At 43.2% G+C, this 24457-nt stretch overlaps 1 protein-coding gene and 2 long non-coding RNA genes across 4 annotated transcripts in view; 2 read left to right on the plus strand and 1 right to left on the minus strand.

Moving 5' to 3' along the window:
- Window positions 1-3869: 3869 nt before the first annotated feature.
- LOC134357444 (uncharacterized) lies at window positions 3870-12719 on the minus strand. Its single transcript, XR_010020626.1, has 3 exons — window positions 12594-12719; window positions 4711-4824; window positions 3870-4184 (listed from the first exon to the last, which is right to left on the minus strand). It is a non-coding gene; the product is annotated as an uncharacterized LOC134357444 (long non-coding RNA).
- A 143-nt stretch (window positions 12720-12862) lies between these two features.
- The window catches only part of tmod1 (tropomodulin 1), a 98904-nt gene continuing 87309 nt past the window's right edge, over window positions 12863-24457 (plus strand). For both annotated transcript variants that reach the window (XM_063069029.1, XM_063069030.1), the window contains exon 1: window positions 12863-12998. The gene's annotated coding sequence lies outside the window, so the exon portion shown is untranslated. The remainder of the gene's footprint in view (window positions 12999-24457) is intronic.
- LOC134357595 (uncharacterized) lies at window positions 13944-23638 on the plus strand. The gene is made up of 3 exons (XR_010020668.1): window positions 13944-14031; window positions 20483-20673; window positions 23178-23638. It is a non-coding gene; the product is annotated as an uncharacterized LOC134357595 (long non-coding RNA).

Here is a 24457-nt window from a genome sequence, read left to right on the forward strand (position 1 = left end):
CTCTCAAGTCCCTTTTCACCTCAGGTTTTTGAATTTTCTCTCCATTTAGAAATATAGACAATTAAATGGCATGAGGAGCTGTGTGGCATAAAGGTACCACTTTATAATCCACTCTATACACACACACACTCTAATTCTCCTCTAACTTTTTCATTTGTGTTCGTAGTCCACAGCAGGGGTTGTCAACTGTTCCGTGAGAGATTAATGTTAAAAAATATCTTGTTTTTGAACTTTGCATAATGCACGATGTTAGCACTTGCAGTGGCTAGCAGTGACTGAGCAGCCCCGTTAGCAATCTCGTTCGAGTATGGCCGTGCGCTGCAGGACTGCGTTTATTTGGTTGAGTCCATTCTTGGTTTTTAACGTGAGATAGGGGAGGCTGTTGATTGCACGGAGGGGAGGACGGTAGGCTGATAATTGGTGAGGGCTGTATTGCACGGAGGGGAGGACGGTAGGCTGATAATTGGTGAGGGCTGTATTGCACGGAGGGGAGGACGGTAGGCTGATAATTGGTGAGGGCTGTATTGCATGGAGGGGAGGACGGTAGGCTGATAATTGGTGAGGGCTGTATTGCACGGAGGGGAGGACGGTAGGCTGATAATTGGTGAGTGCTGTGTTGCATGGAGCGAGGGACGGTGGGCTGATAATTGGTGAGTGCTGTGTTGCATGGAGCGAGGGACGGTGGGCTGATAATTGGTGAGTGCTGTGTTGCACGGAGGGGAGGACGGTAGGCTGATAATTGGTGAGTGCTGTGTTGCATGGAGAGGAGGACGGTAGGCTGATAATTGGTGAGGGCTGTGTTGCATGGAGCGAGGGACGGTGGGCTGATGAGTGTGAAGTGTGTTTTCCAAGCATTGAATGAACTCACCCAACTTGGGCTGTGACATTCAGCCTCCCTGGTGAATTACCTATCCCAACTTCCTCTTACCCGAGCAAACTGTCGGTGTAGAAGAAAACTGGAGGGAAATTTTCATTCTAAAGACAGTCCAGTCTGGCGATTTTTGAAGAGGGGGACTCTGGGCCTATGGACAATTCTGGTGAGGTTAATGATGAAGAATTAGAATCTTCTGAGTCATTTCACTGCACTAGTACAACGATGGACATAAAAAACTTTTTTTTTATAAAACTCTAAAAGTTTATCTACACAAATGCACAAAGTACAAACATTAAGCATTTACAAGACAGTGAATACATTCAAATTAAAATATGATTATTACTGTCTATATAACAGTCAATTCTCTGGGGGTGGGCACCACTCTCGGAAATCCCCCACTGTGCCCACATACTCCCTCTCCAAGGACAGCTGGACATGAACGTATCTTCGGAAGAGGGGCAGTCGGGTCCTCGACTTTCTACCACCTGGACCCATGAATGGCCATCTTGGCCAGGCCCAGGAGCAAGCCCACAAGGAGATCCGCCTTGTGACCCACCTCCCTCCATACTGGGTGCCCGTCGATGAGGACCGAGGGGCCGAAGTGCATCCAGAACCTGAGCAGCAGCCTCTTCAGATACTCAGACAGGGGCTGCAACCTCTCACATTCCATATCAGCGTGGTACACTGACTCCTCCCGGCCACAGAATGGACAGGGGGATGGGGTGTCTGTGAACCTGTTACACAGTACTGCCCCGTGCAACACCTTCCACGCCAGGTCCCCAATGTACGGGGGAAGGACTCCTGCACAAAGAGACTTCCACTGGGGACCCCCTCCACTGCCAGATGGTAAAACAGACCCCCAAGTATCGTTGGCAGGGAAGTGAAAGGTGTACAAGAGCAGCCCATACAAGAAACATTTCGGAGCATCGGGAAGGGCACGGTGGGCATCCCTACGAGACAGCTCACATTGTGTGGGACCATCTCCCGCGTAGTCTCCAGAGGCCTGGGTCTGACGAGTACATCCATCCCATCAGGGGGTGGTGCAGCCAGAACCCCTCCACTTCCCCGAGCCCCTTCGACACTCACCGTGATAGGATGGGGACCAGTCCCCTCGTAACCAGATCAGCATCCCCCAGCGGCACAGAAACACTCTGTCTGGATGAGACTAGACCCCATACCCTCAACAGCTCTCGGTAAAAGTGAGGCAGTTCCCTCAAAGTGGCACGACTGATGCTGACTGCTGGAAGCTGCACATCCCCCTGCAGGCAATGTCCCCAGCAGAGAAAGTGTGTTGCCAGCGTATGCCATCTTGGGGGTGATCGCTACAGAGGCATCTCTGCAGGGTCCTGAGGTGAAGAGGCACCAGCTGGGTGTGCACACACATCAATGACTGACCGTCCTCCGCAATCGGAAGACGGAGGGCGGCAGCAAAGATCCAATGCCTCCCGTTGCCCCAGAAGTCGTCCACCAGCCTCTTCTGGGTCCTGGGGACAAAAATCGGTGAGTGCGACTAATGTAATCAGCCGATACCATATCTTTACAATGAAAGACACTTATCGATGGTGATCCAAGTTGTCCTATTCCATTGTACCTAGTCTGTGGCAAACAACTTACAAATGGAGCAATGGTTCCAGCAAAACTGAAAAGACTCTTAACTACAAATCAGTTATATGACACATAAAGTGCTGATTATTTTAAACAACTATTGGAATCTCAAGACAAACAGTTTAAAGCTTTTAAAAATAAAGTCACAGTCAGTAAAAAGATTCAGGACACAAGTTATTTAGTAGCTTTAAGACCAGTTCACTTGAGAATGTTTTTAAAAAAATGTGTGAAAACCTGGACAAAGAGCACACCAATCTCCTGCTACATGCAGAAATCTGATGGCTTTTCAGAGGAAGAGTTCTCAAAGCTGAAAGGTGAATTGCAGGAGTACTTTCAAGAAAATAGTAGGTCAGATTTTGCTGAGTTCTTTGAAGATGAAGAATGGCTGCAAAAGCTACCCTGTTAAACAGACATTTATCATCATATGAACCAGTTGAACAAGTCTCTGCAAGGCCCTGGAGAAAATGTTTTGACTTCAAGTGACATGATTCTTGGATTTAAAAGGGAACTATATCTTTGGAAAAATCATGCTGCAAAAGAAAATCTGGAAATGTTTTCACTGCTGCTTGGGCTTCAGAGTGGGGAAGGATATTAGAAAGTCTCGAGTCTTATTGAAAACCACCTGGAAGAACTGCAGAACAAAATTGAACAGTTTTCCCCTCCCTTTCAACACAAATGTATGACTGGGCAAGGAACCCTTTCTCTGAATCTTCTGCTCAGCCTGTGAACTTGACTTTGAGAGAAGAGGAAGAACTTTGTGAGGTGCAGTCTGATCACGCACTCAAGATGAGATTTTTCTGACCTGCCCCTGAACAAGTTCTGGAATTCTATGAACGAAGAGTATCCTGCCATTCATAAGAAAGCAATGAATATTTTGCAAACAACAGGAATATTTTGCTGCAGTTTTCAACTTCTTACATGTGAGAGCAAGCTTTTTCTGTTTAACAGGCATTGAGAGCAAGGATAGAAATCATCTTATTTCAGTTGAAGGTAAAATCCGTGTGTGCTTATCTCAAGTTCGACCCAGGATTGAGAACTTTATTATGTTTGCCGTAGAGTTTTTAAAATACATGAAAGAGAAAGAAAGAATAATTTCAAGAAAGATCAACTAAGTTTAACTATCTGTTTTTTTTCAAGAAAGGTTGTCTAAAAATTCATTCTCTACTCAAAAGAGCATTGACAATTATTCTTGGATTATTATATCTACACCTTACTGATCATGCTAATGTACCGAGAGCTGTAGATATAATTTTATGCAGGGGGTCGCTGAGACCTGAGAATTATTTCAAGGGCTCCTTCAGGGCAAAAAGGTTGAGAAACGTTGGTCCACGCATTGACTAAGAAGGCAGCAGTCACAATGATCTCAAACATTCAGGTGAACAGGACTAAAGTTAAATCATTTTATTGAACTGCACTACAGAGATTATTAGCATTACAGAGATTATTCCTTTTAGGAGCAAGGTGATGGAAAGTCAGCTGCCAAACTGATACAATCTCTGTTTCTTGAATTAAAAGCATATTCAAGTTGCATATTCAAGTCATCTGCTGAATCTTCCGAGCCAATCCTTTGGTGGGATGGGGAAGGGTTGTTGCTTTGCTGCTGTTTGTGCGTGGCAGGGGAGAGTGGGGGGTGCTTTGGGATTCAAAAGTTTTAACTGTCTTTCATTCTTTCACAAGAATAGCACTCTTCTGTTTTTGTGGATGTCTGCGAAGAAAAAGAATTTCAGGATATATATGGTATACAGTTCTCTGATATTAAGTTGAACTATTGAAATATCATATTAAACAATGGCTGCACTGAAAAGGCTGTTATTTCCCCTCCCCCCAGGATAAAACTAATAAATTATAAACTGGCTTACAAAGAGAAAGCTTCAATTTTGAAAGCTAAAATTAGCCAAATGTTATGTTTCCATACCAGTCAGTTTTTTAAAAATTTATTTTTAATTAGATTTAATTCCAAAAGAGGAAATAATTCTGTGAAGAAAATGAGGCAGTCAGAATAAGCCACACAAAAAAAATCCCTTGAAGGCTATTTTTTCCTCTTCCCATTTCCCACAATGTCTAAAGGTCATCCGAAAGGAAGGAACCAAATGCTGGAAATGCTCAGCTGTGCAGAGCATAGGTTACATAGTTAAAATATTTTGCCTATCTCAGAGTGGAATGATACTGCACATTATAAAGCCACTTAAAGAACAAAGGGCAGTAAAGAAATACTCCAATATAACAATGACCTTAGTCTGAGAGTCCTGAATTGAAAATAAATCTTTGTTTTCTTCTGTAATTTTTCTTCAAATCAGCTTAATTCTGAAGATTCATTGGGACAAAGAACTGTAGCTGCTGCTGATCTAAAACAAAACAGAAAATGCTGGGAGTTCTTTCAGAAGCGATAAAGTCATCCTGAGCTTTTATTCCATTCCCACCCCCCATCTTCAGCTACTTACAATGATGCCCAAAGAGCATCAGAATATTTTGGTCAGGTCCGCTTTCCAGGTTTAAAAAGCAGAGCTTCGAGCCAGTTCTCTCTGAGCTGCTGGACGAGCCACACCAGGGAAGCATGAGGAGAGTCACTTTTTTAATCAGGGTGGCGACTGAGATTTCAAAGGCAGAGTTTCTTCGAGTTGAGGAGTGACCAATCAGCAAGAGGGATTAATTAGAAAGGGGGAAATACAAGTAAGACAAGTGTAAGCAGTGTGGCCATTCGTTTTGAGTGTGCTAGTCTTTAGAGTGGTTTTGGCCTATCAGGCTTGGGTGAGGTGGATTGTCTTGTAAGTTGCACTCTCAATGTTCTTGTTTGTCCATTCCTCATCTATCAGTGCCTGTATAGTGAGAATGGCTCTAGGGGCAGTATTTTGCACTGCATGTGGGAAGTGGGAAGTCTGGGAGACCTCCAGTCTCCCAGATAAACACATCTGCATCAGCTGTACCAAGCTACAGGTCCTGAGAGAACAGACTGAGGAAATAGGGCTGAAGCTCGATGGCCTTCCACTCATACAATAAGGAGGTGATAGACAGGAGCTACAGGGAGGTAGTCACCCTTACAGAGCAGGAGAGAGGTAAGTAGGTAACTGTCAGAAGGAGGGGAGATGCACAGCCAGAGCAGAGTAAACCTGTGGCCGTTCCCCTCATTAACAAATATATAACTTTATACACTACTGGGGGGAGGGGGGGAAGCCATACTGAAACTGAGGGGGTCCAATATCCTTGTGGGCTGGTTGGCTAGAGTTTAAACTAATTTGGCAGGGGGATGGGTGATAGTGCTGAAGATGAGTTAGTTGGATTACAGAGGCATTGTGTAGTAAGACTCCTCGCAAGGAGAAGCTGATGATAGGGCAAAACTGCAGTCAACAGGATGAGTCACAACATAAAAAGTAGACAAAATTGAAAAAGGTGAATACAGGACTGAAGGTGTTATATCTGATTGTGTGCAGTATATGGAATAAAGTAGATGAACTTGCAGCACAGTTGCAGATTGGCAGGTATGATGTTGTGGGCATCACTGAATCATGGCTGAAAGATTATAGCTGGGAACTTAATGTCCAAGGATGCACATTGTATCAAAAGGATAGGCAGGAAGGAAGAGGGGGTGGCATGGCTATATTGGTAAAAAATGTGATTAAATCATTAGAAAGAGGCGACATATGTTCAGAAGTTGTTGAATCATCGTGGATAGAGCTAAGGAACTGTAAGGGTAAAAAGGCCCTGATGAGAGTTGTACACAGGCACCCAAACAGTAAGGGGGATGTGCGCCACAAGTTACAACAGGAGATAGAAAATGCATGCCAAAAGGTCAATGTTACAATACTCATGGGGGAGATTCAATATGCAGGTAGATTGTGAAATTCAGGTTGGTGTGGGATTCCAGAAGGAGGAATGTCCAGAATGCCAATGAGATGGTGTTTCAGAGCAGCTCAGGCTTGAGCCCACTAGGAGATCAGCTATTCTGGATTGGCTGTTGTGCAATGAGCCAGAATTGATTAGAGAGCTTAAGGTAAAAAGAACCCTTATGGGCAAGTAATCATAATATGATCGACTTCACCCTGAAATTTGAGAAGGAGGACCTAAAGTCAGTTGTATCAGTATAGCAGTGGAGTAAAGGGAATACAGAGGCATGAGGGAGGAGTTGGCCAGAATTGATTGGAAAAGAACACTGGCAGGCATGACGACAGAGCAGCAATGGCTGAAATTTCTGGAAGCAATTTACGCAGAGGGTGGGGAGTGAGTGGAATGGGCTACCGGTGATAGTGGTGGAGGCGGTTACAATAGGGTCTTTTAAGAGACACCTGGACAGGAACATGGAGCTCAGAAGAATAGAGGGCTATGGGTAACCCTAGGTAATTTCTAAGGTAAGGACATGTTCGGCACAGCTTCGTGGGCCGAAAGGCCTGTATTGTGCTGTAGGTTTGCTATTTTTCTATGTTTCTAATTCAGAAGGCACAGGATATATACATCCCAAAGAGGAAGAAGTATTCTAAAGGCAAGGTGACTCAACCATGGCTAGCTAGGTAAATCCAAGCCAACATAAAAAGCCAAAGAGAGAGCATATAATAGAGCAAAGATTAGCGGGAAGTTAGAGGATTAGGAAGCTTTTAAATACCAATAGAAGGCAACTAAAAAAGTCACTGAGAAGGTAAAGATGGAATATGAAATTAAGCTAGCCAATAATATTAAAGAGTATACCAAACATTTCTTCAGATACATAAAGTATAAAAGCAAGGCAAGAGTGGATATCGGACTGCTGGAAAACAATGCTGGAGAGGTAGTAATAGGGACTAGAAAATGGCGGATGAACTGAATAAGTATTTTGCATCAGATCTCAGGGTACTTGGAGGCACGTGGTGAAATAGGCCAAAGTCAGCATGGTTTCCTCAAGAGAAAATCTTGCCTGACAAAACTGCTGGAATTCTTTGAAGAAATAATAAGCGGGGTAGACAAAGGAGATTCTGTTGATGTTGTGTACTTGGATTTTCAAAAGGCTTTTCACAAGGTGACACACATGAGGCTGCTTAACAAGTTACAAGCCCATGGTATTACAGGAAAGGTTCTAGCATGGATAAAGCTGTAGCTGATTGGAGGAGACAAAGTGTGGGAATAAAGGGAGCCTTTTCTGGTTGGCTGCTGGTGACCAGTGGTGTTCCACAGGGATCTGTGTTGGGACTGATACCTTTTATGTTATATGTTAATAATTTGGATGATGAAATGGATGGTTTTGTTGCAAAGGTTGCAAATGATGCTAAGGTAGGTGGAGGGGCAGGTAGTTTTGAAGAAATAGAGAGGCTAAAGAAGGACTTAGATAGATTAGGAGGATGGGCAAAAAATTGCAGATGGAATACAGTGTCAGGAAGTGTATGTACTTGGGTAGAATAATGAAAGGGTTGACTATTTTCTAAATGGTGAGAAAATACAAAACTCTGAGGTACAAAGGGACTTGGGAGTCCTTGTACAGGATCCCTAAAGGTTAATTTGCAGGTTGAGTCTGTGGTGAGGAAGGCAAATGCAATGTTAGCATTCATTTTAAGTAGACTGGAATATAAAAGCAAGGATGTAATGCTAAGAGTTTATAAAGCACTGTTGAAGCCTCACTTGGAGTATTGTGAGCAGTTTTGGGGCCCCTTATCTTAGAAAGGATGTGCTGAAACTGGAGAGGGTTCAAAGGAGGTTCATGAAAATGATTCCAGGAATACAAGGCTTGTCATATCAAGACCATTTGATGGCTCTGGGCTTGTATTCATTCGAATTCAGAAGAGGGAAGGCTGACCTCATTGAAACCCACTGAGTGGTGAAAAGCCTGGATAGAGTGGATGTGGAGGGGATGTTTCCTATGGTGGGAGTGTCTAAGACCAGAGGACACAGCCTTAGAATGGAGCGGCATTCTTTTAGAATGGGGGTGAAATTTCTTTAGCCAGAGAGGGGTGAATCTGGGGAATTCGTTGCAACAGGCAGCAGTGGAGACCAGGTCTTTATGTATATTTAATGCAAAAGTGGACAGATTCTTGATTGGTCAAGGCAGGATGGGATATGGGGCGAAGGCAGGAAATTGGGGCTGAGAGAAAAAATAGATCAGCCATGATGAAAGGTAGAGCAGACTCAATGGGCCAAATGGCCTAATCCTGCTCCTATAGCTTCTGGTCTTATGTTCTTAGGAATATTCCAAATGAATATGTTACACTACCCAGCACAAAATTTAATAGTTTAGCCTCTCTATTCCTTCTCTCTGTGGCTTTAATTCCTTGTTTTAATTTAGCTCTGTGCTCGATCACAGACGTTCTCTCTATTAGTACAGATCATAGTTAATTTTAGACTTTAGCTATAACTAGTTAATTTCTATAAATCTGTATTACAGATACAAAACGCCGCCCATGGGAGTTGTCAGGACCACAGAATGCCAAACCAAAGAGTTTACATCTTGTAGGCTGATCTTACTTCAAAAATGACCTACTTAACTTTTTTTTCCCACACACTCCATTAAGATCTTTGATACCATCAAAGGAGCAAGTAACAAGAAATATAAAGTTGATTTAGTAACTCAAAGTAAAGATTCCTAACAGCCTGCCGCAGTGCTCGGTCTCTCATGAATACCAAGTCAGGTGCCCATGAATGCTTAATGTAAAGCATGGGAAAGCGATCTAGGAACAGCTTTTGACACGGAAGAATGAAATACCACCTGATTACAGACCATATGTGTGCAGAACAAAAGATGCAGCACGTTGTAGATAGTAGTAAGAAAGCTCACAACCAACAGATGGCCTGAGATCTCCGTCGACTTGCTATATCCAGGCATTCCCCATCCTTTGTAACCACTGAGCTCAATGCAAGAGTACAAAATCAAAGCCAAACTACTTGCAATTATTTTCAGCCAAAGTGAGCTGGCTTTTATTTTATACTCTTGGATTTGGCACCTTGGTTACTGTGGTTAAGAGGCCTGAGCCATCATTTCCAATGGAATACAAAGTATTGAACTAATAAAACTGCACAGTCAGGGATAATATTTCTAAAGAATAGTATGTCCAGATTCTTTATGCATTAAGTGTTTTGCTCATAGTCAAATTAATTAATTGCCTTTAAATATTTTAGGTTATTTATGAATTTGTGGTCTTAATTATCGTAATTGCACAGGAACAGAGTGAAATATTAACCAAATCTCAAATTGTGTACACGTTGGCAATGGTTTACCATTTCACTATACTCCTTTCTGAAACAGTGTACAATGGAAGTTCTATTAAAATATATCTTTCTGATGTGTTATAGCACAAAATATACTGTGATCTATACATATCAACAGATAGAATACACTTCCCAGGTAACAACCATCATCTGAAAGTAATTTTCAAAAATGAAATTGCCATTTGTCTTTCCTTAAATATGCAAGCTTGACTCAGATTTGCCGGAAGGTTCGTTAATAAGACCTGTTAAAGTTCCCCATTTCACCATCAGTTCTGGGAACTCATTCCACACACATTCTAGCCATTTGAATGAACATGGGCTTTCCACAAATAAGTCATTAAAACAATGTGGACTATTTAAGATTAACTTTTGCTCTTCAGAATACTCTCATAGATTTAAATAATGTTGTAAGGAAAGAGTTAAATGTGATTCCTCCTTGGTATATGCTAAAACAAAATAGAAGTATATAAGACAAAATGGTGTTAGCTTGAATTGGGATTGATTTGAGAAGGTACATGAAAACCAGTCCACAGCAATGTTTTGAGAAAGTCAAGAGAGCACATCTGCAGCCATAATAGTGGATAATGATAAAAAAACATGTTTGTCTGGGCTGGAGGTTGTAAGGGATAAAGGGGTACAGCTGGTACCATCAAAGGATGGAAAATACCAGTGTAAGCGGTTTCAAAGGGTATAAAAAGGGACACTTTCTTGGTGCAGGGGAGAGCGTTTTGTCTTGGTCCAAGTCATGACCAACGCTAGCACTAGGAGTTGGAGAAGGTAGGGACAAATAAGTCAGGGGAGTTACCGTATATCGAATCAGAGAGAGGGAGAGAGGTGGGGAAGGAGGGAGAGGAAGAGAGGGAGGGAGGGATGGAGAGAGAGGGAGAGGGAGGGAGGAGGAGAGAGGGACAGGGAGAGGGAGGGTGGAGGAGAGGGAGGGAGAGAGAAGGAGGGAAGGAAGGAGGGTGGGGAAGAGAGAGAGGGAGAGGGGGAGGGGAGAGAGGGAGGAGAGAGAGGGAGGAGAGAGAGGGAGAGAGAGGGTAGAGAGAGGGGGTGAGAGGGGGATGAGAGGAGGGAGAGAGGGAGAGAGAGGGGAGGGAGGAAGAGAGGGTAGGAGAGAGAGAGAGAGAGGGGAGAGGGAGGGAGGGTGAGGGGGAGAGAGAGAGAGAAGGCTGCATGATGTTTGTCAACATTCTGCAGATCAGCTTTTTAGTGAACAATGAGTATTATTTTGATTTCCATACTGCTACGACTGTAGATATTTGTTTTTCTTTCTGGATTGCATTTGTGCGGATTTTAATAAAGTCTTTGCTTGTGGCCATTAACACGTGCAGTGTCTCTTTTGTTTGCAAATGAGAAGGGCACACGGAATGAACTCTAAAATAATTTTCATTACACGTGTTGTCAGAACAGCAATCTGATAGGCCTGTTGTCTTTTTTTTGAAGAGAGGAATTACTTTTTATTTTATTTTTGTGATACCCTGGGATTTGATCATTCCAGAAAATATTCACAAGAGGATCATATTCATTTAAAACCAAAAGCTTTGTCAAACACTGCTACTCCTACGATTTTAAATATTTTGGGCTACACGTATCTTTTAGTTTGAACTCCAGATAGAAGATTTGAGAGATCAGGACTAGTACTGTATATTGAAAGACTCAGGGTCGTGTAGCTACTTGTACCAGGAATCAGGGGTTTGGGGTTTGGGCAGAGGAGATTAAAATATTGGGGGTGGGATTTAGGAATTGGAAGAGCTGGATCAGAGGTAGATGGTGATGATAGGGGCCAAATTAGTCAGAAGATCCATCCAGCTGCCTGAGTGATTTATAGGTAAGCTTCGTGGGTCAGTGATTCAGATGCCAGTTTTTAAGTCAGTGAAGGAGAGAAGTCCAGTAGTTCTCTCCTTCTGGGAGCCAGAAAACTCACTGGCTGGCGTAAAATTTGAAAAGGAAGAAAAAAGCTTGAAGCACAACTTATTGAAATGTGTAAACATCTGACCTACCAGGAGTGGCGACCTTTCACCCTTCTAACCTCCAGTTAAAGGAATTGCTTAGTTACTGGACCAGTAATTCAGAGGCCCACCGTGATTTAGAGACATTCTCTGGAAATGAAATAATCTGCAATCTTTAAACATATTGTAAAAACGACAATGAAACTGTTGGTTATCACTTACAAAAAAAATCTCTAGTTCTCTATTGTCCTTTAAGGAAGGAAAATTGCTGCCCACATGCAGGTGAACCCAAGTCTGATTCCAGTCTCACATATCAATGTTAGTTGTTCTGTGAGGGGACCCAACAGACCATTCGGTCCTACCGATTCAGGCTGTATGTGATTAGACTGAGCAGCCTGTCTCACCATAAACTTGTGGGGTGTTGCGTTTGAGTTCAGTGTTTTTGACATATTTCTATCCCAGCTGACTCAAAGCCAAGATCTGGGAATCAAAAGCCCTCCCATTATCTCTAAATTCTATTTGATATACTTGCCAATTACTTCACACTTCTTTCCTCCCGTAATATGAAAAAAATATTTAATTAATTGTTGATATTGCTGTTTATAGACTTAACAAGGTGCATAGCCCTCTTACTGTGTCGAACCTCACCCCATAAACAAATACAAAAATAAAATGTTCATTTTAACACTTCCAAAGCAAGGCACTGGGGTTAACCTTTAGCCAGGGGTGTTCGCAGGAGTGGGGCTGTGTTTACAAGTGGGAATGAGAGAGGATGGGGTTGTTCAGCGGGATTAAACTCTCCCGTTTAAAGTGGATGACAGTGAGAAAGTAAGAGAGTGGATAGAGAAGTTGGGGGCGTGGGCTGGGATTGCTTTGGGAGGGATGAGGAGGGTGTAGATGTTATGGGGGTAGGGTAGGTTGTTCTGAGGGATGGGGATGTTCCGAGGAGCAGCCCAAGACTTGCCCAGACCGGTACGGACTTTCACTCTCTCTCGCCTCACCATATCTGGTCAAAATATTCATCGGGCACCAAAACACATCAGACCGAAATTTCCACCAGCTTCGCCACATCAAACCAGATCCACGCCTGTGGCCGAAGTTATTGCTCCGCAAACATTAATTTTGTTACCAGTTTAAAAATAGCCTTAGAAAGGCGGCGCCGAGCGTCGCTTGCTTTAAATGGCCAAAAATCTGATGCCGTGAATCGGATTGGGAACCAAACCACCGCAGCCTGGCTTCTCTCTCTCCCCCCCTCTCTCTCTCTCTCTCCCTCTTTCCTCTCTCACACACCACTCTTCAGTGTGTGACTGAACAAACCGGTGTCTTCCCCGGCAGAGAGACCCAGGCAGCAGCGCACCGAGGCTGGTTCGCGTTAAATGACTCCAGATCGGGCTTTTGTTTGACCGGTAAGAGACGACACTCCTGAGCGGATAATCTTAAAATGAAATGGATTCAAATGAAGCGTTTAACGCGGGGAAAGCGGTAGTGGAGCGTGTGGTGAGGCGCCGGGGTGCTCTCTCATGTCGAGGGAGGTTCACGGGTACCTCCGTGGGCAGAAGCCCGGCTCCCGTTTCACCTTGTCCTGATCAAGTTGCCGTACCTGCCTGGAAAACCGCCTAGCGGGTTCTGTTTGTTGCTCATGGTTTGTTTAGCTACTGTTGTTAATCGGAAGAAATACACAAAGTTTATTTCCCAGTTAAAGTCGCTACTGATTTCTTACTAAACACACACAGCCAACAAAGTGTCTTAAAGCAAAAATGAAGGTGAGTTCTAAATTCTCCGGGATTTAGCTCAGTCACAGCAGTTTTCGAGTGACTCACTGTAGTTTCGTCAGCGCTGAGACTGAAGGGAATGAGTTCAAATCCCACAAGAGATTCCAGCGTACAAAATGTGGACTGAACCGATGGGAGCGTGCATGAAAAACTGAGCCTCTCTCCACCTGGGTGGACCTAAACTAAGCCACATGAGTACTCTGAAACGAGCTGGAAATGATTTACCTGGTTCTTCTTCGGCAACCAACATACTGAAATAAAATCGTAGCGCTCTGTGTGTGTGTGTGTGACCTAGATGTGCTGTATTTCCACTTTTATAATGACTGCGCTGCAAAATGCTGTCCTACTGCCCACTTGTGATCACCAGAAGTCGGCTGAAGTGCTGCATATAAGCGCAGGTTATTTTCCTATGCGGTGGCTTGACCTGTTCAGGATCATACAGACTCATTAACTGCAGTTTTGCGGACCAGTCTTACCACAACCAAAATGCACTTGGCTGCCAGTTAACCTACTATGTGTTTATTGATTTGTAGTTAACTCCAGAGAAGGATAAAGAGCTGTTAGTGTCAGTGACCTGCACAAAGCCCTGCAGCTTGTACATGACCTGAAGCTGCCCTGTTGTGAGGTTTGGCATTTTACCGATATATTCTGCTGCATTAAATTTGTGGTAGGTTAATATTTGAATACACGGTTACATTGTGGATCAGTTCTGTTCTGAGTTATTAATTTTATTGAAGGAAAAATAATTTGGCCAGTCTCTCTCTAGTTGCAATGACTACATAATATAGTTCTGTTGATCATTATTTTAATAATGGCTGATTTTAAAATTTTCCCAACTCTACCCTATCAAGCTGATTGATAACTTGAAATACGTTTCATTAGACTATCTGTAAGCATAATTTTTCTCAACAGAGATAACCTAATTTGTTCAGTTTTAAATCCCTGGGCCAAGAAATTCATTCTCATAGCACTGGAGAGAGAGGCCTTTCCAATGGGATTTTCATTAGCACAAGTAATGTGATTCAAAACCCGTAGATTCATACAAAATCAATGGCCTAACTGGATTGGGCCTTTGATAGGCAATGGGATTATGCCTATGTACACCAATCCCATGTGTCTCTATTAGGCCCATATCCCTCAACATCTTTCCTGTCCAAGTACCATATCCAGATGTCTTTTAAACATCACAGAGGCAGAATCCAGTGGCAACATTTCAGATAACCACCTCCCTCAATAGGGAAAAAACACATCCTCCAGACCTACTTTAACTTTCTTCTTTTACACCTATGTCGTCTCGTTTTAGACTCCCCTACCCTGGAGAAAAGACAAACTATTTACCTTATATATGTCCCTCACAATTCACAATTGTATAAACCCCTATAAGCCTCCAATGAGAAGAAACCCAGCCTGTGGAGGCAAACATGCCAAGTGCCTCCTTCAGTGCTCTAACTTCCTGTGCACCCCATGTTCAGGCAATTACAAACTTGCAGCCCAGGGTGTCTCTGTATATCAACACTCCGAAGGTCCTGTCATTTGACTGTAAATGTCCTGCCAGTATTTGATGTCCCTAAAAGCATCACCTCTCACTGGTCTGCATTAAGTTCCATCTGCAATTGTTCCATCCAACTTCCTAGCTGAACTATGGTTCCCTAAACCCTTAGACAAACCTCTGCAGGATTTACGGCTTCCCCATTCACCCCTTGAGAGAGATTGATGAAGATGGGGTGGTAGATGTTGTTTACAAAGATCTTGGTAAGGTGTTTGACAAAGTCCCTCAGGTGAGGCTAATCCAGAAGATGGGCTGTTTGGATTCAGAATGGGCTTGCGCATAGAAGACAGAGGGTAGTGGTGGAAGGGACTTATTCGAGCTGGAGGTTTACTGTTAGTGGTGCTCTGCAGGGATCTGTGCTGGGACGTCTGCTGTCTCTAAATGACCTGGATGAAAATGTAGATGGTTGGGTTAGTAAGTTTGCTTTTGATACCGAGACTGGTGTGGATAGTGTAGAAGAATGGCAAAAGATACAGCGTGATATAAATCAGATGTGGATATGGGCAGAGAAATGGCAGATGGAGTTTAACCCTGAGGTGATGTACCTTGGTAGGGCAAGATCTTTAACAGTGTTGCTGAGCAGAGAGATCTTGGGGTCCAAGTTCATAGCTCTATGAAAGTGGCTCCGTAGGTCGATAGGGTGGATAAGAAGGCTTTGGAATGCTTTCTTTTATTAGTCGGGGCATTGAGTCCAAAGTCAAGAGGTTATGTTGCAACTTTATAAAACTCTGGTTAGGTCACATCTAGAGTATTACACACAGTTCTGGTCGCCCCACTATAGGAAGGATGCTGAGGCTCTGGAGAGGGTGCAGAGAGGTTTACCATGATGCTGCCTGGTTTAGAGGGCATGTGTTATCATGAGAGGCTGGAAAACTTGGGTTGTTTTCTCTGAAGCAGCAGAGGTGGAAGGGAGATCTGATTGAAATTTACTGTATAACATTATGAGAGGCATAGATGAGTAGACAGTGAGTATCTTCTTCCCAGGGTAGAAATGTCTAATACGAAAGGTGAGAGGGGGTAGGTTCAAAGGGGATGTGAGAGGTAAATTTTTTTACTCAGAGAGTGTTGGATGCCTGGAATGTGCTGCCTGGTGTGGTGGTAGAGGCAAATACATTAGAGGCTTTTAAGAGATGTTTAGATCGGCACATGGATGTGAGGAAGGTGGAGGGATATGGACATGGTGTAGGTAGGAGGGATTAGTTTTTGATTGTTTAAAATTTTTTTTTAGCTAGTTCAGCACAACGTTTTGGGCTGAAAGACCTCTTCCTGTGCTGTACTGTTCTATGTTCTACTTCATCCCAATTGTCGTGTTGTCAGTAAACTTATTACTAGCTACATTTTTAAGTGTGACATTCTGTACAATAGTTCCAGCACTGAGCTCTGCTGTGCTCCACTTGTCACAAACTCCCAGCTGGAAAATCAGCCTCTGCCTCCTATCATTGAACCACTTTTATATCCAGTTTGTCAATGTGCCTTGTAACCCCTGTGCTTTAACTTTCCAGATCAGCCCATCTTGCTTAAAAGCCTTGTTAAAGTCCATGTACGATGTATGTTACTCCATCCATTTTCTTTCTTACTTCCTGCAACTACTCAAGTCAAATTTGAGAGACAGAATTTCCCCTGCAGTGAACCATGCTGACTTCTCTATTCAGGGTAGTGGTTAGCACAATGCTTTACAGTGCCAGTGACCCTGGTTCAATTCCCGCCGCCGTCTGTCAGGAGTTTGTATGCTCTCCCCGTGATCGCATGGGTTTCCTCTGGGTGCCCTGGTTTCCTCCCACAGTCCAAAGATGTACCAGTTAGTAGGTTAATTGGTCATTGTAAATTGTCCTGTGGTTAGGCTAGGATTAAATCGGGAGATTGCTAGACGGCACAGCTCAAAGTGTAGAAGGACATATTCTGCACTGTATCTCAAATCAATCAATCAGTGAATAGATAGGGAGACAAGTAGGCATGAGTTTTGTCCTTTAGAATCTTCAACATAAGTTTGTTACAATTGTTAGTTTTGTTACCACAGGCTCATCAGCCTGTGCTTTCCTGCACTATCCTTGTGATCCTTCTGGAATAAGGGAACAACGTTTGTGTATCTACTGAGAAATTCTCTCCAATGATTGGCATAGAGGTGAGCTGTTTCCATTAATGGTGGGACATAGTCTTAAAATGTTGCTAAAAGGCAAGGAAAGACCTTTTAACCACACAGACCTGCATCTCAATGTACGATCACTTTGTTATTTACATGTTTTTAGAACATATAGTCATAGTCATAGTCATAGTCATACTTTATTGATCCCGGGGGAAATTGGTTTTCGTTACAGTGGCACAATAAATAATAAATAGTAATAGAAATAGTAATAGTAATATTATTATTAGTAAATAGTAATAGTGATAGAAATAATAAATAGTAATAGAATAGTAATAGAAATAGAATTGTAATAAATAGTTAAATAGTAATGTGTACATTATGCCAGTAAATTATGAAATAATTCCAGGACCAGCCTATCGGCTCAGGGTGTCTGACCCTCCAAGGGAGGAGTTGTAAAGTTTGATGGCCACAGGCAGGAATGACTTCCTATGACACTCTGTGCTGCATCTCGGTGGAATGAGTCTCTGGCTGAATGTACTCCTGTGCCCACCCAGTACATTATGTAGTGGATGGGAGACATTGACCAAGATGGCATGCAACTTGGACAGCATCCTCTTTTCAGACACCACCGTGAGAGAGTCCAGTTCCATCCCCACAACATCACTGGCCTTACGAATGAGTTTGTTGATTCTGTTGGTGTCTGCTAGCCTCAGCCTGCTGCAGCACACAACAGCAAACATGATAGTACTGGCCACCACAGACTCATAGAACATCCTCAGTATCGTCCGGCAGATGTTAAAGGACCTCAGTCTCCTCAGGAAATAGAGACGGCTCTGACCCTTCTTGTAGACAGCCTGAGTGTTGGTTCCTATTTATGTTATAATTTTATCACACACTCTTTTTATTTAATTTTCACTTCACTTCTGATTTGTTTTGTACTCAGCCTGTTTCTTACTTCTATTTGGAACCCCACCTTTGACATAAGCAAGCCATTCATTTTCCCTCTCTCTCAACTCAATTGGATCAGCCGCATAAGCACTGGAACAAATCAGAGGCTGGGTTTTCAACTGTTAATGCCAATCCTTTCCGTGAACATGGTATTTGGAACTCCAAAACATAAAACTAATTCGAAGGAAAACAAGAGAGCTGAGAGATGCAAATCTTAGCTTGTTCTTTGCTCTAAGCAAGGCACACACGTCTCTTGTGGTAGTGTGATTACATATGCATATGAATTATGTAAACAACAAAGAATGCTTAAATAAACAATATATTCATAAGATTACCAAAATATTAAATACACAACACCCCTCCCTGCTATAAACTCCAACTCAATAGAGAGTGCATCTCAACTATATAGACAGTATGCTATATAATACAACTACTATATACAGACATCCACAGCAAAATAAACTTTAAATTGCCCCATGGATCAATTTAAGAGATTTAATTGCTATGGAGGATTTCTTACTCTTGTGGGATAACATATTGTTGGAGAAAGGTCAAAAATCTGAGGTGCAAGGGGACTTGGGAGTCCATGTGCAGGATTCCCTAAGCTTAATTTGCAGGTTGAGTCTGTGATGAGGAAGGCAAATGCAATGTTAGCATTTACTTCAAGAGGACTAGAAACTAAAAGCAAGGATATAATGTTGAGACTTTATAAAGCACTGGTGAGGCCTCACTTGGAGTATTGTGAGTAGTTTTGACCCCCTTATCTTAGAAAGGATGTGCTGAAACTGGGGAGGGTTCAGAGGAGATTCATGAAAATGACTCCAGGAATTAAAGACTGAAAAAATGAAAGAGCATTTAACGGCTTGGGCCTGTATCAACTAGAATTAAGAAGGATGACATGAGACCTCATTGAAACCTATTGAATGGTGAAAAGCATTGGGTGTGGAAAGGATATTTCCTATGGTGGGAGCGCCTAAGACCAGAGGACACAGCCTCAGAATAGAGGGGCATCCTTTTAGAATGGAGATGAGGAGGACTTTCTTTATCCGGAGAGTAGTGAATCTGTGGAATTCATTGCCACAGGCAGCTGTGGAGGCCAAGTCTTTATGTATATTGAAATTGAAGTATCTTTATTGTCATTGCATAGTACAATTTGTCATGCACCAATACAGTGAAAATGAGTTTGCAACTCTCATACTCAACGCTATAAAACAAGAAATGAAATAAATAAATAATAAATAAACCAAGTAACCAGCCAGTACAAGGAACGTCCAGTGGTACAAAAACACAACTCAGATGCCTGACAGCCATAAAACCGTATTAAAGTAGCAATATAACAAATTTATGGATGATGCTTGATCGATTGGTTCAGAGCAATTATAGCTCTGGGGAAAAAGCTATTTTTCAGTCTGAAAGTGTGGACATAGAAAATCTTATAACGTCTGCCAGATGGAAGAAGTTCAAACAGATGATTGCATGGGTGTGTATTGTCCTTACAGATGCTTGTAACTTTCCTGAGGCAGTGAGAGCTGTAGGTGTCCTCCAGGGCTGGGAGCTGTGTCCCGATGATCTGTGCGCTAGAGACGACGCGCTGAAGTGCTTTCCTGTCAGCTGCTGTATGGCTGAGATACCACACAGTATGTTAAGATGCTCTTTATGGTGCAGTGGTAAAAGGTCACCAGCATCTGTTCAGGTGGACCAGCTTTCTTCAGCGTCCTGAGGAAAAACAAGCGTTGCTGTGCTTTCTTAACTATTGTTGTGGTGTTAGTGGACCATGTAAGGTCTTCTGAGATGTGTATTCCCAGAACCTGAAACTGGACACTCTCTCCACTATGTCTCCGTTACTGTAGACTGGAGCGTACTCGTCATCCCGTGACTTTCCGAAGTTGATAATTAGCTCCTTTGTCTTTGCTGTATTAAGAGACAGGTTGTATTCTGAGCACCTGCTCACTAAGTTCTGTATCTCTGCTCTGTACACTGATTCGTCTCTGTTGGAGATCAACCCGATCACTGTTGTGTCATCTGTGAATTTGACGATGGTATTTGTGTTAAATGCAGGTACACAGGGGTAAGTGAAGAAGGAGTAGAGTATGGGACTCAGTACACAATCTTGTCATGTACCAGTGTTCAGGATAGTAGTGGAGGACAGGTGAGGGCCCAGGCTCACCGCCTGTGAACGCTCTGACAAGAAATTCAGGACCCAGTTGCAGAGTGATGAGCTGAGGCCTAGCTGGTGGAGTTTGGAGACCAGCTTGCTGGGGATGACAGTATTAAAAACAGAGCTATAATCAACAAACAACATCCTCACGTATGTGCCCTTTCCCTCCAGGTGTGTCAGGGCAGTGTGAAGAGCTAATGAGATGGCATCTTCCGCAGACCTGTTTGCTTTACAGGCAAACTGGTGTGAGTCCAGTGTAGCAGGGGTAGTGACTTTACTGTGGGACAGGACCAACCTCTCAAAGCACTTCATTATTGTTGGTGTGAGGGCAACCGGACGATAGTCATTCAAATTGTTGGTGTTTGTTTTCTTCGGGACAGGCACTATGATGGCTGACTTCAGGCACTTGGAGACCGTTGCCTGAGATAGAGACAGATTGAAAACTCTCGTAAAGACATCAGCCAGTTGTTCAGCACAGACTTTAAGTACCCGTCCTGGAGCTCCATCTGGGCCTGCAGCTTTTCGTGGATTGACCGTCTGCAACGTGCGCCGTACATCATGCGTGCTCAGTGTAAGAACCTGTTCATCCTCTGTGGCCGGGATTCTTGCACTCCTCACATTGTTGTTAATTTCACACCGACCAAAGAAGGTGTTGAGTTCATTGGCCAGTGTGACATCACTGTGGGGGCAGACAGGGTTACTCCTGTGGTCAGTAATAGCCCTGATGCCTTGCCACAAGCTCTGATTGTTAGCACTGTTAAAGTGGTCCCCTACCCGTTGCCTGTGGGATGTTTTTGGCCTTTTTTATGTCTTTTTTCAGGTTTAACCTGGCAACACTGTAAGCTAAGGCATCACAAGATTTAAAAGCATTATTGCGTGCTTTTAAAAGATTTTGTACCTCTTTATTCATCCACGGTTTCTGGTTTGGGAATATCTTTATTTTCTTGCCTCCTGTTACACTGTCTACACAACTGTTGATGTAGAAAAGCACAGTGGATGTGCGCACCTCCAAGTTGACCCTCTGTGCTGTGGCATCTTCTGGATGTGATGACATCCTGCACAACACACGGCGATCTACTCGATCTGCAGATCTATTCCAGGACCCCAGACAAAGATTTGAGCCAATAATTTCATTTTAACCATATCTGGATGACTGGCTTGTAATTGTGTCCTCCCAGAATCAGAGCCCACCTCTGCATTTACACTACTGCTGTTGGTGGAACCCCCTTCTGTGGATTGAAAATGGAAACTAATGGTCGATGAATAAACTCTTCTCAGGCTTCCAGCCGGGTACAGCTATCAAATTTAACCGATGTTTCGATGACAAACTGCAATCTTCATCAGGGATGATGCCTGGGCATTTCTAGTCCGGTGGTACATATACCCCTGTCGTTCAGCCCTCCTGATTGGTTAGTCCCAGACCAATCAGGTTTCCACTGTCCTACCTTGCTTACAATTGAATTCCAGTTCTTACTTAGAGTGAGACCTATGGCCATTGCAAATTCAGTGTTCTGCTACCACCGATTTCTCTGGGTAACCGAAACGGATACACCTCCTGGGCTCCTTGATGCAGGATTCCACCATGCGTCCTGTCTGGCCGATATTCGCTGCTCCGCATTCACAGGGAATCCTGTAAACGCCAGTTGGTCTGAGTCCCAGGTCATCTTTGACCCACATAAGCTGTGTTTTGAGCTTCCTTATGGGTTTGTGGATACAGTAGTATTAATCTGGTATTTCTTCAGGATCCTGGTGATCTTTCCAGAAACCGTGGAAATATAAGGAAGACAGGAGGTAGCGACAGGTTTCTCTTTTTTGTTAGGTTTCCTGTTTTTTCCGTCAGCACTTTTAAGGGCCCGATTGGTTTCCTTCACTTTGTAGCCATTCTGTAGAAACGCCATGCGTAATCATCTTATTTCTCCAGGGAGTCTCTCCAGGTCCAAAATAGTTTTTGCACGGTTAATCGAAGTAGAAAGAACCCTCAGTGTTGGGAGGTGTGATGGTGGCTGTTATTATTGAGGTATAAGTCTGTGTATTTCAGACCCGGAGAGTCTCCAGAAGGAAATAAGATGATTAGATTTCCATTTAGGTTTCCGCTGTCCCATCTCCCTCTGACTAAGAACTGGAATTTGAATGTAAACAAGTTGGGACAGCAGAAACCTGATTGGATGAGGACTAACCAATCAGGATGGACAGATGGCAAGGGTATAACTACCACTGACTAGACATGCCCAGGCATCATCCCTGATGAAGATGGCAGAGTTACTCATCAAACCATCAATTAAGATTGATATCTGTACCCAGCTGAAAGCTTGCTGAGTTTATTTATCATATTCACCGGGAATTCACTAGATGTTCAGTAACAAGGATAAACTCTCTCGTACACAAGTACTGGTTAAAATATTTTACATCCAAACCAGACTCAGGGCATCTCGGTGAATCTGTGCATAATTTTTCTCTGCAGCAGTAAGGGAACATCATGTAAAGGCTGTGGGGCATTCATTTCCATCACTCATAACATGTGACATGATTGTTCCTATACTATGCGGCAAGCTTCACTGAACGATGTGGATCATAATGTGTGAGTACAGTGTCTGCTGTCACCATGCCCTTTGTCTTTTGGAAAGCCAATCACACTGCTTTGTCCATTATTATTTCTTCCTGATCTGCAGTAATGAGTCCAAGGGGTGGAGCATAGTAGCCAGGTTTCACATGAACCTGTTGTAGTAATTGACAAATCCTTAAAAAGTACCACAACGATGACACGTCCTTTGGCCTTGGAGCATACACCACTGCTTGAATTTTCTCAGCACATTTGTGCATTCCTTGTGCGTCATTAGTGTGACCTCAGTAAGTAATACTTGTTTAAAAGAACTCACACTTGTCACGTTGTGCTTGGAGCCCATAATCTTCTAACCTTCTAACCCAGTGGCAGGCCTTTCCCTCTCTGTAGCAGAGCCATCAAAAGGCAGGCAGCCGGCACTGACTCCCGCACTCTCCTTCGTTGCTTTAATCAACAAACAATCGAAGCTTTAATCAGCAAAATGAAGTCAAACAACTGCTTGTCCTGTCCCACAGGCCTCTCACCACAAGGTTCCCGCACTGTCTCTGTCTCATGGAATCTTCTCGGAGAGGGCAGAACGCTGGAGCACCCAAACAATCTCCAAACAGCAAATCACAGGTTCCAACAGTTCCAGAGTCACATCCAAGATGAAAAACAAAGATAAAAGACATAACAGAAGTGAAGAATATGGTTTCATGATCTATCCAGGAGATGTCGATCGAAGGAGTGTTGTACCCAGGCGCTATCTTGACCCGAAGATTTGAAACTGCAATATGATGTTTTGGCTTTTTCTTTTCCCTGTGCAGTTCATTTATTTCTGTCTGCCTGGCATACTGTTTGTATGTGACCTACTTCGTTGCATTTTCTGCAAGTTTTGCTTTTAAATCTGGATTTATCTAGTGTATGTGAACTGCTGCCACAACAGTGATACAATTTGTCTGGTCTGGCATGCCTCCATCTAGATACTACAATTTTGTTCACACTCACTTTCATTCTGACTGCAACTCAATTGTGTCTCTGTCTGCTGTTTCCATTGGTACAGCTATTTCAACTGCTCTTTTAAATGTAACATGTGCTTCAGTTAGCAGCCATTTTTGAAAGCTTTCTTGTCAGATACCACAAACTAAACAATTTATCAGTGCATCAGTAAGCTTATTTCTGAACTAACAATGCTCAGACAGTTTCTTCAATTCAGCCACATATGCTGAAATAGTCTCCCCTTCCATAGAACCACAGAACATTACAGCACAGAAACAGGCCTTTTGGCCCTTCTTGGCTGTGCCGAACCATTTCTCTGCCTAGTCCTACTGACCTGCACCTGGACCATATCCCTCCGTACACCTCTCATCTATGTACCTGTCCAAGTTTTTCTTAAATGTTAAAAGTGAGCCTGCATTTACCACTTCAACTGGCAGCTCATTCCACACTCACACCATTCTCTGTGTGAAGAAGCCCCCCTAATGTTCCCTTTAAACATTTCTCCCTTCACCCTTAACCCATGTCCTCTGGTTTTTTTTCTCCCCTAGCCTCAGTGGAAAAAGCCTGCTTGCATTCACTCTATCTATACTCATCATAATTTTATATACCTCTATCAAATCGCCCCTCATTCTTCTATGCTCCAGGGCATAAAGTCCGAACCTATTCAACCTTTCTCTGTAACTGAGTTTCTCAAGTCCCGGCAACATCCTTGTAAACCTTCTCTGCACTCTTTCAACCTTATTAATATCCTTTCCGTAATTTGGTGACCAAAACTGTACACAATACTCCAGATTCAGCCTCACCAATGCCTTATACA

This window comes from Mobula hypostoma, chromosome 16, assembly GCF_963921235.1.
Source record: "Mobula hypostoma chromosome 16, sMobHyp1.1, whole genome shotgun sequence".
NCBI classification, from domain to species: Eukaryota; Metazoa; Chordata; class Chondrichthyes; order Myliobatiformes; family Myliobatidae; genus Mobula; species Mobula hypostoma.